The sequence below is a fragment of the Periplaneta americana genome, chromosome 8 (genome assembly GCF_040183065.1).
Source record: "Periplaneta americana isolate PAMFEO1 chromosome 8, P.americana_PAMFEO1_priV1, whole genome shotgun sequence".
NCBI classification, from domain to species: domain Eukaryota; kingdom Metazoa; phylum Arthropoda; class Insecta; order Blattodea; family Blattidae; genus Periplaneta; species Periplaneta americana.
In genome coordinates, this window is record NC_091124.1 from 19,671,733 (window position 1) to 19,688,087 (window position 16,355).

The 16,355-nt window shown below is 34.4% G+C and overlaps 1 protein-coding gene across 9 annotated transcripts in view; it reads right to left on the bottom strand.

Moving 5' to 3' along the window:
- The window catches only part of flfl (serine/threonine-protein phosphatase 4 regulatory subunit 3 flfl), a 65,402-nt gene extending 52,583 nt beyond the window's left edge, over positions 1-12,819 (bottom strand). For 5 of the 9 annotated variants that reach the window (XM_069832522.1, XM_069832527.1, XM_069832525.1 and 2 more), the window contains exon 1: positions 12,415-12,811. The gene's annotated coding sequence lies outside the window, so the exon portion shown is untranslated. Of the gene's footprint in view, positions 1-12,414 lie in introns of all 9 variants that reach the window. The other 4 variants (XM_069832523.1, XM_069832519.1, XM_069832520.1 and 1 more) reach the window with 3 other exon arrangements.
- Between the last annotated feature and the right edge of the window lie 3,536 nt (positions 12,820-16,355).

The following is a 16,355-nucleotide window of genomic DNA, read 5'->3' on the forward strand; positions in this document are numbered from 1 at the left end:
TGTCGCATTTAAGCACACTTAAATGTCATCGACCTAGCCTGGGATCGAACCCGCAACCTCGGGCATAGAAGGCCAGCGCTATACAAACTTCGCCAACCAGGCCGACAATATTTTATGAATGTGTCTTTCATATCGCACATCATGATTTGGATATGGAAAATTATCTGCTAAATGGATTCCAAAATGTCTCAATGCTGATCACAAATGCGCGCGCGCGCACACACGTATGCGCACCCCCCCCCCCCGAGCGAATATAGAACTTTGCTGTACATGACAAACTTGAACCGAACACAGCGCCTGTAATGCATAACGCTAATACATATTGTCGTATAAAACATTTATAAGATAAATCTCCCATAATTTCCGTATTTTTATAAATTACCCCTACAAATTTTAAATACAATTTCCGAGTGAAAATGAAGCCACGACGACTTCTATGTACAATGTACATTTTACACATGACATTCATTTATTCACCATGGAACAACTGGTCTAACACCAGCAGAGAAAATAATTTTACTTTAGTGTAAAGTCTTCCACGTTGTGGGGTAACGGTTAGCATATCAAACTGTGAAATGGGCGGGCCTGGAATCAAATCCTGATTGGGGTTTTTCCCAAGGTTTTCCTCTTAAACCACTTGAAGCAGAATTGCTGGTAACTTACGGTATTGGACCTTGGACTCTTTTCACCTTCATGTATCATATACAATAGTTTCAGGTCGACACAGAGACTCAGCAGATGTGGTGCCGTGATTCGCCTACAGGTGTCATCTGTCTGGGGGAGCTGGACATGATCCCAGGGAGTCGAAGGTTGACAGATTAAGGACCTGGTAGCTTTGTGTAGCTCCCTCAGAGAGATGGCGCCATGGTGGATCACAGTATCTATGGTGCTGTGATCTTTGGGTCAATATAGGATGCAGCAGGATGTTGTATGTGATTTGCGAACAGATGCCTTCGATCTGTAAAGGCTGAGGACAACAGGGAGACTCCGTCAGACCTAAATGCCGTAGCTGAATTGATAAAATGGCACTAAGAAGTGAATAATATACTCACAGGAATGCGGTCCTAAGGGCTTCAATAATGATCCCACAATAAGGAGGTTGGCACAACATGCCTCAGGCTGCAGTGCAAGCCTTCGAGTTCTCCTCAGAAAAAGGAAAGAAAAGAAACCTTATACGAAATTCCATACATTCACGCATATATAAGCAGCTATTCACGTCATTTATAAAAGAATGAACTAAAACTACAAAAAAAAAAATAATAATAACAAGACTATATGAATTCATGGTATCTGGCAATATCTAATTTATATTCATGCTAACATTTAAAACCAAAATAACCTACATACTGTACAATTAAAAAAGCTAACAAAATTACGTTCCTAAAATACAACCCTCTCACTATTTCCTCCTCCTCTGCTTTAATTTTTAAACGTGATTACGCTTACGTAAAAGATATGGACCATTTCGGAAGAAAGATATTCTGACTTCAAATAAATAAATGTGTATAATAAATCTGAAAAATATTAATACTTCCGACATTTAACTACCTTACAAATGCCATACCCTCCCCATGTGGACCAAATATATTAAATAAGATGATTTTTTTATGTCAATGGACTAAAAATATATTAAAGATTCAATTATTATACGAAACTTTCAAGTCAGGCAGACATGCCCATTTTTTTTTATAACTAGCCTACACCATACCAAGAAGCCCATTCGATAAAAGCATGTTGGTTCTATGTTTGGAAGATCATTTACAGCAATTAACTTATCTCTTAACATGTGATGATGGATGAGTGGAACAGAGAAAAATTCTCTCCGGCACCGGGATTTGAACCTGGGTTTTCAGCTCTACGTGCTGATGTTCTATCCACTAAGCCAGACCGGATTCCCACCCTCAGATTGAATCCTCCAGTTTAAGTTCCACCTCTTGGGTTCCCTCTAGTGGCCTACCCTCATGCACTGCGTCATAGATGTATGACAATAGCACAAAGTCCACACATGTGCAGAGGTGCACTCGTTATGAGTGACTAAGTGGCTGGGATCCAACGGCATAAGCACCGTCTTAAAATCACAAAGTGATTATTTTTCGCATATCATATATTATCTCTTAACAGTTATTATTTTGAGTTTCATAAACAATTGCGAAAAATAAACTGTGTTGCACTTCATTATATTTTATTCCCTAAAGATTCAACCTGAACATTATGTACAATCACATTAATCATTAATCACAGGGGACAAAAAAGCTTCAATTAATGAACTTAGATTTAAAACGTAATAACTTTTATAACAATGAAGAGATGCTGCAGTTTACTTCCTACATGCACTCTACGGTGTTATGCATTAAACATTTCTTTCTCGCTGGAAAGACACATTTATCTAAACATGTTGGACTCTTTCCTCTCTCCACAAAATTGATGACAATGAAGAACAAGGTGATATTTTGTTTGCTGGTGCTTTACCCTATTTCAGTCTTCCAACACAAAACGTTCTGAACGTCAAATTTTCTAATCAATGGATTGGAAGAGATGGACCAATGTAGTGGTCCTCAGAGTCTATCTCTCACACCAATTGACGATTTGTGAAGTAACATCGTTTATACAAAGAAATTCCCGAGATCTTCCTAATTTGAGAGAATGAATTACCACAACTTATCACATTGTAATCATGCCAGAAAAACTGGAACGAATCTGGCAGGAAGTTGAGTCTTGCCTATATCTATGCGAAGCACACATTGAGACTTGGTAAGGTATGTACGATAACTTCTGCAGATACTGAATATGTTACAACAAACCTCATCTTTTTATCTATCTTATCTTAAGTTATTATGTCTCAAAACTATGTACACCATCTCCAATGACTCAGTAGAACATCAGTAACTGGATTATTGAAGCTTTTGTTATAAAGAATGTTTAATATTTGTCATGCTTTTACAGTTCTTCGTTTTGTCAACTTTAAATCAGAAAAGCTACAGTAATAAAAAAGTAACAACAGAGAAAGATGAAAACAAAAATGGTAGAGTAAACTTAAAATAATCAGAATAAATGCATTCCAAAAAATTGTCTTGTCCACAAATTCCACAAAATCTGCCAAGAATCGAATTCCATTCCTCTTGAATAGAAAGCATCCACAGAATCTGTTAAGGATCGAACCCCATTCCTTTTGATCAGAAAGCATCACCTGAGCTACGACTGAACCTTTTCTGAAGTTTATGATATGCAGTTTATGAATTCCTGCTTTTACTCAATATAACAGTGATTTAAAACAATATTTCGTTCGTTCAATTTCCTTGAGTGCAGTTTCATACAAAGGACTCTGCCAACTGACCCTCTACTATCCCTACTAACTGGTTATCGTAAATACATGTCTTTCTATATTCCTGTCTTCGTCTGTTAATAACCAATCACATACAACCCCTCATTTAGAAAAAATGACACCCTCCCTTCATCTCCACGTGGAGGGAAAGTTTCCACATCTATGAATAAACTGAAGTAAGTCAATAAGCAGTCGAAGATAGCTAGGAATGTGGCAACTGTTCAACATTGAATGGAGATGGTCAGAGCTGTTTGTGTAGATGTCGTAAATCTGTTAAGTGGACGTTCAAAGACGATGCCAAACTACACACGAGGAAAACGTACGAACTATACATCTTCTGGACCTTCCTGGTGCTCACGAGATTTGTTAACACAGCTGAACTGGTGAATAACATTGTAGACCTAAAGACTGGTTCACAATAAACCGGGAACGGAAACGACGAGAACGAGAACGGAAATATTGTTAAAATAAATGTATTTAAATGTGAATTTATTTTAACAATATTTCCGTTCTCGTTCTCGTCGTTTCCGTTCCCGGTTTATTGTGAACCAGCCTTAACTAATATCACGTCTTACTAACTTCACATTAATGACAATAACTTACTATAGTTAAGCTTGCAATTTAGATTATAATACAGCCTCGAATACTCAAATTTTAAGATAAAAAATCCTTCAATATATTTTTCACCATCACATATAAATTACACTTGAATTCAACAGCATTTGTTTAATGTTAAGTCCATCATTCGGAACATGAAGTTATTCTATAACACGTAAATTAAATAGGCCTAATTAAAACAATCATAATTATATGCGGAGACTAAAAGAGAGGCAGAAAATGGGAAAGATCGGAGAATGTTGGGTTTGCAGTGAAGGACCTGCTCTTGTTCAGAAAGCTATGAATGAAGACACTGATAAGTCAGAAATTAATTAAGATGTACGTAATATTTTTCTATTTAAAGATTTAATTCTCGTGCAATATGTTAGAGAAATAATAATTAGCATTGTACTTCTTGAATGTGAATGTTTATGTAATGTTGCCAAAGTGATGCTGGAATTTGATTACATGAACTGGAATAAATTGTTATAAAGCTGTTGCTAAAATTCGAAATGTAGGCCTATCATTACTGACCACGTGATCAAGACAGTTTGGATAGTTATTCCATATAAAACTGGTTTCTTGCCTTTGTCAGACTGGTTAAACGTCAAGAAGAAAATATGGTCGGAAGACAAAAAACTTTGAAAATACATTCACGAGTTATTCTTAAATAATTGGAAAGCAAGAAGGATGACATCATCCTTAATCCTGAACATACACACGCATACATGCACGCGCGCGCGAACGCACGCACGCACACATACGTTCAACTACATATACTCGTACACACATACATCCACACTCCACAAAAGTATACACAAATACATGCATACATAAACATACACCATACACACGCAGTGATAATTATGGTTGCTTCTATGAAGTCAAGGACGATAAGCTATATTGGTTGTAAGAATTCAGCTACTGGTGACAACTAATAATGTAAAGCAACTTAAAAGCAAATAACATTAATAGGCAATACGGCAAATTCACAACAAGGTATGATATAGACCTCTGTGAGCACTTGCTTGTTTTAGTTATAATCATAAACTATAAAAGACTGCGCTCTTCGACCCCTTCTTTTCTCGTGCTTATTAGAATTATGAACAATCATTAATCATTCACAAGTAGCAAAACTCCCTGTTCATGTGGTCAACATGGCGCAAGGCCACTGTTTAAGAAAATGTAAGGCAAACTCAAGGACGAGGCACGCACATGCAGTCTCTATAAAAGGAACATGTCCCTCTGTCGGGAATCGAACCCAAGTCAACTGAATTTCTAATAAAATATGCCATAGCTTGAGCCACAGTGAACGGCTGCACAATTTGTATACTCTGAAGACGGGAATGAAGATGAAATTATGTCCGTAAACATCACTTTCAAAGATCAATCTCTTCTTCCTAAATTATGACAGGTCAGAACATGAAAATACAGTATGACTAAACAATTACATGCAAACGCAAAATTAAGAAAAATTTTCACAAAATTAATTTACAACAAAACATTTTCTAATGCTCCTTTTTATGTGAAAACCGTATATCTTGCCTAAAGAGAACTAAGCTACTACCTACTTTAAACTGGACAAACAGAAGAGGTTAGTTAACCTGTTTCAACGTGATCGAAGTGAAAGAAGCAGAAACGATAGTATTACTATTGTAAATAGTAATCACTACAGACAATTACATTTAAAATATCTAAAATGGTCACTATGTGATGCGCAAAACACATTAGTAACTTATTCAGTTTTGTAAAATTGTACTTGGAAGGATAAGCAAGCTAGTTCTGAACATAATATATAACGAAACCTATTAAAAACTATGCAGTAAATCATATACAATTTTAAATCTAGCTATTCACCTTCTGTTAATGTATGTAGAGGTAACTGAGTCTACTGCTGTGCTTTATATGCAAACTACAATACATTGTATTTACTACGGTATTATTATAAAGACAAAGGCAATGTGTCACGAACTCTGATGATAAATAAGTGCATAATCAAATCCAAAAAATGACAAAGTAGTAAATAAGTCATAACTTTTTTCTCTTAATTTTTAAAAGACAAAGATCTGCTGAGAATATGAAAAATAAGTATGTTCATAATACTTCACATCTTATCTGGCACGAGTTGCATTAATGTATCATTAAACATGGCCACAGTCTACTATTAAATATCAAGTGTAATAGAAGATTGAAGAGGAACATATTCTAGGTCTGAAGTTCAATACTCTTAGCTTGCAGAAAGTATCAGGGAAGCACAGGTAAATGATTATGTAACACACAACTTTTAGACCTAGAACAGATGAACACAATCCCAACATACTGGATTTACCTATGGCCATCAGAAAATTATTTTCTACATCAAAGCTTTAGTTTGTTGTCCCTCATTGTCGTGATTTGAGTAAAAGCCACAAGAATGTGTTGACAAAGGTATGTAGGGACTATAAAGAATTCGTTCAGAAAGGAGTTCTTAATCTCTGGATAAGTAGGAGGAGGTTAGTCATTCCCTACGTCACTAACACAATCAGAGCACTATTTTCCTCCTCTTTCGAAACTACTTCCATTCTCCTATTTGGAAATCTACAACTAAGTTTAAAAGCTAACTTCCTAGTTCCAATTTCAGGTTTGAATCTTGCTCTAAAGTCACAGATTTCTTATCATATAAAACTTCTTTTATCTGAAAATATGTGAGAAAAAAATATGTAGCTAGATATCTGTGTTAATCAAAATCGCTGAGCTATCCTTTTAAAATTGCCTGAGCCTACACTAATTTATGATTATAATGTGTATTTTAAATTCAGTAAATCTTACAAGCAAACATTCTCATGGGGGCAGATACAGTTATTTTTATGTCAAAACAAGTGTTTATACAAATTTTGGCCACTCGAATGCAACTATAAGGGCAGTAAAACATAAGTTTCCCTGGGGCCGTTTACAGAAAGCAAAAACAATTTCACTGGAAAAATTTATTGGAGCCGATACAGTACAAGAATTGTTGTGCTATTTTTCAACATATTCCTCACTGGAATTGAAACATTTTTCATATCATGGGATCGACAGAGAGGTGCAGACGGCTGTCACGCACTGGTTCCGATCCCAGGCAGCAGACTTCTATGACACAGAGATACAAAAGTTGATCCCACTGTATGACAAATGTCTCAATTCTGGTGGGAATATGTTGAAAAGTAGCTCAACAATTGCTGTTATCTGTTCCAATAAATCTTTCCATGAAACTGTTTTCTTTCTGTAAACAGCCTCAGGAAAACTTAATTTTTTACGGCTCTTGTAATTGTGCTCGAGTGCCCAAAATTTGTATAACCACTTGTTTTGACATTATTAACATGGTGGTAAAAAAAAAAGATAAAGGTATCCCCGTCACACGCCATGAAGGCACTTGGGGGGCATGGAGGTAGAGCCCCATGCTTTCCATGACCTCGGCACTAGAATGAGGTGGTGTGGTCGGCACCACACTCCGACCACCTTTTACCCCCGGGAAAAGACCCGGTACTCAATTTTATAGGAGGCTGAGTGAACCTCAGGGCCATTCTGGAAGTTTGGCAACGAGAAAAATCCCGTCACCACTTGGGATCGAACCCCGGACCTTCCAGTCCGTAGCCAGCTAATTAACATGGAGGAAGAAAAAATTTAACTTTTTTGTCTGCCCCATCAGAATGTTTGCTTGTTAGCCTATTTGAAGATTTTCTTCAGCAGTTCACAGGAAATATATACATAGGCTACTAACAAACATAGGGATAAGGAAAGAGAGAAAGAAAGCACGAGACTTGATACAGCATTTTTGTAACAGATAGTTGCTATTCAAGTAAAGAAAAGTCAAAATTTACTTTAAAATTTCCCCAGTAAACTAGAGAGATTTTGAACAGTACTAGAGAGACTCAAATCTAGAAGTGCAAGGTAGCAATATCATAATCCTTTCTCCATAATTCATGTGAGAAAGAAAAATGTCTGCTAATACAAAATTTTAATAGAGTAGCTTACACATTTTTTTATAGTAGTATCGTACTTCAAAATAGGCCCATTATAAGACTAAAATGAATCTCCAGTTTTCTTTCTCAGGTCACTTACACGTCAACTGAATTGGGCTTAGATGTAGAGACAAAGATAAAACTATTCCTGTATACAGCACACAATAGAAACTAAGATATGCACTTTTTATCTTTGTATCAGATGGAGAAATGTGTTATTTCAAGTGTTTGCCTTGAAATAAAGGATATTTTAATTAACGTTAATAAAAGACAAAAGTGTAACAGACACACAAATCCCCCTCCCTCTCTCTATATCTATCAAAATATTAGTAACAATAACCAATGCTTAGTACAAATTTGAGATCTCATGGTAGACAAGCGTATTGCATGCATTCTATTGATTATGTTCTACTTCAAACTGATGAAAGATGCACGTATCTTTGACAAAACGCATTTGCAAAATTAAAACCAGTTTCTTATGAGGTGTCTAACACATGGCAATGCAATGGTATGAAGCCATACACAAATTTACCTACAAGGATTCCAACACATAACCTCAAAGCGAAAGCAATGCAATTACGTGATAAAATATAACATTTACAAAAATACCTTTTCTTAATGTTAAATTATAGCTATGTACCTACAGATAAAAAAACACAGTTAAACTTTAATTAAATTGTACAATAAATTAGAAAATAACATTTAAATTGTGCGCGTGTGTACTTTTATTAATGGGTAATCTCATTAATTAGCTTCAACACCAAAATTACTAATTTCAAGGTCCAACAAATAACTCTTAAGCAAGATACTCGCGTAAATGAATATATTTAGCCTACTACTGTCTACATATAAGCACTAAGTTGCTTACATAATACAGTAAAACTTGGTTATAGCGACCTCATGTTGTGCGACACCTCGCCTATAACGTCAAATATTCTGTGGTCCCAACTAATTCCCCATAAGACATATGCTTTTCTACCTTACTTAATACAACAAACGTATATATGCGCCTATCTCGCATATAACGTCATTTTCAACCTCAGTTTGGAATACAATTTTCTAAGAACCAAAGTATTTTAAGAAATATTTTGCTGAAATCTGGCAAATCCTTTACTGTTCCCTTCTATCACAGACCCCTGGAATGCAGGCAGATTCCCCATCCCATTGTAACCTGCCCGAATTCATGCGGTATTAATGGTACCTGCATGCAGTCAGTTTCGACAGGAAGTTTTCACTAAGTGCACGCATTTTAACGCAGTATGGCCACTAAAAGAAGTGAGTGACACTTTAGAAGCCATTAGAATTGTGAACATTTCTATGAAGCTAGGAGAAGGAGCAGTGAAATTGCAACTGAAATAATGAACATAGAATTTAATTTAGAAAGTATACATTGGGCAAGTAGGAGACAACAGAGTAAAATGACTGATTACTTCACTCCTCAGTAAATAAGTTTGGTGAGTAATGAACAAACTGTTTTAATACAGAATACTGTATTTATAATTGTACATGTATTTTAGTGTTCATGATATGCTTAAAAGTGAATACATAAATCTAAAATAAGCCTAATTATGTTTATTATTTTTCATTTTCCACCTCACTAGACTGATAATATGAATCTCGGTTACTACGACACTCGTTTATAACAACATAATTTTCAAGATCCCTTGGATGTCGTTATAACCAAGTTCTACTGTATATGCATAAAGTTTTTAAGATCAAGGTTCACCATTAGTTTTAATACTAAAACTAAATACTAATCAATGTAAATGAATATATCTCATTTTTTTAAATCTGATAATTATTTTCTTCTATGACAAATTGAAAGTTGGTCAGATAGCAGACATCATCAAGGATAAGTGACAGGTTAGGTTTGGTTTGTTCAGGTTTTAGGTACTAAAAACATAGGCTATAGCAGAGTAATGCATGGCAGCTCACAGCTCAGCACTGCCAACCTGCACACGTCAGCAGCCCAGCCCACCCAAGACCAACATTGCTTAACACAGCTGCTTCCTAGCCCATCACACTGGGCTTCGAAGCCCACCACACTGCTCAGCATTGCACTGACATCAACCCAACAGTTGGTTGCATTCTACTGCTTTTCCGCTTGAATGCATTGATTGTGCTTTCGCTTCGCATGTGGCATGAGCATACAGTTCCCCACATACCAGACAACATACAAAATTAAATTTTTTTCACTGCTGTCGAACAGAGATTTAAAAACTGTCCCATTGTTACTTTTTTAATTTCCACCCAACTCTGTTCTTTTAATCTCTCTAGCAGGGATTTTACTCTTCACTACTTTTTCTCTAGAGGTACTGTATTTTATAATCTGTACTTTCAAGGCTGGTGTCTGTGATCAAGATTTTCCGGGCTGAGATGCCGTGGACTACCATTCTACCAGTAGACCACGGCATCTCAGCCCAGAAAACCTTCATCACAGAGACTGTATTTTGTTTGCTATGCATCATTATTTGAACTTATCTTGAAAAACAAAAATCAAAAACTAAAACAAAAATGTTCGAAACAGTAGCTCATCGTTGATCGAATTGCACACGCAAGCACAAGCCCATACAAACTCAATGAATAAGTAACTGATAGAAGAGGAGGTTTGAGCTTGATGCCTTGTTACTAGCCCACCGCATAAAACCGCTATGCAAGCAGCCCGCCCGAAAAGTGTGGTGACGTCACGAGCTTGTTCCGTGCGAGACTATGAAGTCCAGTGCGGTGCAGTGCAGAAGCAGCCCATGGGCTAGGCCGTTGTGCAGGTCTCTGGGCTATAATATGCACGACAAAACAAAAACTTGAACAAACCAAACTTCACTGATCCTCGATGATGTGTACCATGTTCAATTTGGCACAAAAGAAAATAATTACCTTAAATTTAATAACAAGCTTCATGTTATGTATAATAGCGTTATAATACCAATAAATAAATAAATATGTGCATGACAACGCAAATCAACGCTGAATTAACATATCGGTATCAATGTTTGTACAGTTGAAATAGTACAAAAAGCGATAATTTGGGTTTTAAATACACTGGAAAAGCTGATACACTTTCATTAACCTTTTCTACAAATTATAGCTAGTCATGAAGAAGAATAACAATGTAATTCTAGCTGAAATTCTCACAGTTTTCAGTAATTATTTTCGGAGTTCATTTATTCTACTGTTCAAAAATGCTATTTCACTAATAATATAAGATGATTGTAAATGGGGGATACAGCAAAGTGAAATTTTAAATTTGTATTTGGTAGGCCTACTTATAACAGTGAATTTTAAATAGATATTAGTATCTAGTAGGCCTATCTGCATTAATCTGTAGACCTATTAAGTAGTAATGCTACTATTATTATCAATAAACTTAAAGAGGTAGGCCTACCGGTAAACAATTTCTCAAGCCATTTAATACTTACTTCTGATAATGAATTATTAAAAAGGTTGTTTAGATGAGAAATTCGATTCATGAAATAGGCATAGTAACTGGCAATTTAATATACTTCAAAGCAATTTTATTTGTGTGATCAAGTCACTTCGTACTCTTTCCTGAGGTAAATCAACTTTCATGTGGTAATTTTTAGCAAACATTCGAATTAAATTTTGTACAAGCACAAATAAGGTTATGTCTAACACAGATAGCAGACAGACCTACAAATCGGAAGAGAATTTAATTTGCATTACTATTGTAGTAAAATAATATTTTTTTCAAAATATCACATCCTAATATTTACCGGTAATCATTCACTATTGACATATCAAACACCTACTTAGGCCTACAACAGAAATTAATTTTAAAAGGCCTTATTAAACACACGCAGTTACTACGTCTATTTATAGTGTTGTGAAGTTATGCATATCATGACAAAATTGACAAGTTTATATTGTCCCAAAATTATTATGCTCAAGTAAAATTGTCTAAATTCTTTACCTACTTATGAAATTGAATAATTAGACAAAAATGTAACTTGTTTAGCGGGTTACAAATGGTATGAAATCATGTTTATAAACATTCATAATATAGCTTTATCTATAAGATGTAGTAGGAAGTGGTGATGCCAATATTAACATTTTTTATAAAAATTAATGAATAAATAATTAATTAGAAACTTTATAAACCAGATAAAATGGGACTCTTATTCATTTTGATTACTACTTCACGTTATGAACACGGTGAGTCATGCTTAAAAAGTAGTTACTGAATATGCAATATCACACCAGAACTTCATTATCAAATGAAGATCTGTATGCGTTTTCGTTCAATTTCTTTCATAAAACAGTATAATAATATGCAATGCTGCATAAAATTGTATGACCTTCCTGAGGTTTATCTCGATCAAAGATTATAATCTAATTATAACAAACATAACCTAATTTGTCCTTAACCGAGCACATTATTATATGAATCACAGACTATAAAACAACTTATAGCATAAATAACTCAACTCAGCATTGTTATTACAGTCATTATAGTAATAACAAGGTATATAGCTGACTTGCCAAGAATTTTGCACTTACATTTATCATATTTGAACCCATTTTTTAACACACAATACTAAAAATTAATACCACATTCTTCAAAATAGTACTGGTTTACCCATGACAATCCAGCTGTAACTTCTTCTCCCATAAAAAACAGTATCACCAATAGAGTACACTAATAAGCTTTCGCTAAGAAAATGATAGGCCTTGTCCATACCGAGGACCTACAAACACGTCTTAAGTTAGTAAGTATGTGTTAAGTTCACACACGTAAAGTTACTAGCATTTACTGCTGATATTAATCAGTGAATAATATTACACACTGCAACACTTATATTCTTCTTTGTTTAAATTTACCTAATGTCTTAACACACTGACGTTCCCGTACAATTCGACACAACATTAAGCGCCATGTTGGATTCACAACAACGCGCTACGGGGTCCACAGAAGGAGGAAAATGGAAACCCGCGTAATATGAAATGAACTTTCAGGATTTATAATCATAATATTGTATGAATTACACGCAAACAACAGCATTTAATCATAAACAATTGCACACTAAAATTATATTTATTTGGTCCTGATACATTTTACACAGGATAGTTCGTATAAGCTTGTTCAAATTGTTACATGACATTATATGAGAAAGTAATTGCTTCTGCTGCGATCAATAAACAGTTGACGTTGTATAAGCGTGACGTGTTAATTTACTTCTGTACAATGGCACAAGTGAATTCATGACTTAACCAGTTAAAATGCTACAGTTCTGACCACTCATTTCTGCATATAATTAACCGGTAATCCCTAATAGTTCAACTACGTAACATTTCTATGATAGGGCATTTATCTTCAGCGCTTGCATTCATCAATGCTCTGAAACGAGCGCCAAATACCAAAATTATTCTCTCGCAAGGAACCTGTATTTTGACATCAGTGTTTACATATCAGGATTGAACATGTTACGAATTATGTATGCTCTGATTTCTGCATAACATTTGGGACGAAACTGAACGTCATGCCACTCGAAGTCAAAAAGTATTCCGATTTATCACATTCGGAGAAATATTGACAGATAAACAAAGGGTCAGTTCAATGGACTCTACTTTTTCCTTGTGAAAACCACTGTACTGTACATTCTCAGTGGTACATGTTATTATAGTCATTAATTTAACACCTGAACCATTTGCATTGTTGAGTGGAATGAATGAATCAGACGTAGAACTACATGAATAAGAGTAGGAATTGATTCTACTGTATTTATGTATTTTCATAACTAAGTCCAATAAGTACTGCACATGTACAAGTTTATGCAGTAATTTCGAAATACTGTTATTTAAATTCATAATGAAGACAAAACGTATATATTCTTTATGATAATACTATGATGTAGGCCTACTGGGTAGTTCTGCCATACAATAAGGGTATTTTCGCAAATGACGAGTTATTTTACCTGGACCAAAAATACAATACAAATGAATAAAAAATTAGTATTTTACTGTGAACCAAATATGCATTAAAACGGCTCAAGTAACTTACATATTACCGTGGATCACTATAGCTGTCCCAGTTTTTCATATGCAAAGAAGTCACAATTTGACTGTTAAAAATTGCACTTCTCATGAAAAGCATATATACCATACGTCATTGAACTCATATATTCATCTTATACTTGTTTGTACTTTTAATAGAGCTAAAATAATTTACTTTACTAATACTACAACTATCACTATTACTGCTATGACTAGTTTACTTTTTGAAGAGATTTTTTAAATAATATAAATTAAGCTTGTGTAGTTACATTCAGAAGTATCTTACCTTCACATTATTCTAATTCGTAATAAAATATAACACATTCAGGTTATTGTATTGATAAATACGTAAATGCAAGCATGAATTATTAAACGAAGGAGAAATGTAAAGAAAATAGAAAAACTTACATATAAAGTAAATGTCATTACATCAAAATGAGGAATATGCACTGTTCTCTTATTACTTTTTCCGGTTATCTCTTAGCTGATTAAATTATGGACAGTGTACTGTAGAGTTACATAAGCACAGTCTCATATCAAATTTTAAATATGTTAAAATTGCAATTGTTTGGTGTTATAAAGAAAAATTATTTTTGTTCGTCAAATAGTTGTAAGAATCTGTGTGAGAACTGGTTTCCACTTTTCTTTCTTGCTCGTTTCCTTTAAATGTTACTACATTAAAATATGATATGGGTATTTTTATAATCTAAAATCTCATTCCAATATTATTAACATAACTGATCCTTAAGGAACATTGTATTAAAGTAGCTCAAGTTTTTACAAACTTTTACAGCAGTTTGAATTAAATTATCCGTTTACTGTAGGCACTGTAGCCTAATAACATTAATTATATTAATAGGAATAAATTTATTTATATTTTATAATGACTGAAAAGGCTGATAAGTTTTTAAAGAGTAGGGCCATGATTTGAAAAAATAATATAGCAGTATTTCAATTAATTCTTCAATACGAACCAATCATTTATAGGATTTTTTTCTTCGAATACTTCGTTTCTGCTGTCTTTGCCATACACTTATCTTTTCATATACTGTTTTTTTTTTTTTGCATTCATACACAGGAGTCCACCAGTCCAGCTCTTTATAACCTATGTCTAGTGTTGGTGCAGAAACTGACAGTAGCAAATGAAATGTTAATGACTTAAAATAACATTATTTTTATATTATATTATATTATATTATATTATATTATATTATATTATATTATATTATATACCACACAACACCATATCACATCACATCATATCATATCATATGATTCATTACAGTATTTTTAAAGGTTTTGGTATAAACCTACATATTTATGGAAACAGATAAAATAGTATGAACATAAACCGGCCATAGTATCAGCAAATCAAAAGAACCAGACAGCAGTGATTTGGAATTAATCTGGAAAGAGAAAACTATGATGTCCAAAGGAGCTGATATAGGAATAAGAAACAAACGTAGGATATACGAAAGAGAAAGCCATGACGTCTAAAGAGGCTGACATAGGAATAAGAAACGAACCTAGGATATGGCCACAGTCTAGTATATACAGTCGCGAAGCTCAATACGTAGTAAATATGCAAACATTAGATAGTTGCTCATCACTAGGATCGCTAATATCGCCTCATTACAGGCAATGCAAAATAGTACCGTCATAGTCTATTGTTTCTAGCACCCTCAAAACTCAAACTTCGTGACTGTATATACTAGACTGTGATATGGCCTACTTAATTACAACAGTTCCATCAGATAAAACAATTACAAGAAAGAAGGCTGAGAAGATCTTGAAACATAAGGATCTGATGATTCAATACAACGCATGTGGAAGACCACAACAAAAATCATACAATATTATAATCATTGACTCAATTGCGAATATATCATATTTGCTGCAAATTATGTGAAATGTTTCCGGAAAACACAACACATAATGCTCTGGGTTCATACAAACAATAGCCAAGTTCAATTGATGTGAATGGAATAATAATAATAATAATAATAATAATAATAATAATAATAATAATAATAATAATAATAATAATAATAATAATAGCATTAAATAGTAAAAATAATGTTACAATCCAGCCACTAGCGTAGCTCGGCCAGCTAAGGTGTTTACCTGCCGATCCGGAGTTGCGCTCGGGCGCGGGTTCGATTCCCACTTGGGCTGATTATCTGGTTGGGTTTTTCCGAGGTTTTTCCCAACCGTAAGGCAAATGTCAGGTAGTCTATGGCGAATCCTCGGCCTCATTTCGCCAAATATCTCGCTATCACCAAAACCCATCGACGCTAAATAACCTCGTAATTGATACAGTGTCGTTAAATAATCAAATAATAAAAATTACAATCCAGAATAACCTAAATCATTCCTTTTAACGGTACAGTAAAATATGTAAGTTTTATTGGACCTGAAAATGCCTAACAATGATGTCACAAACTACA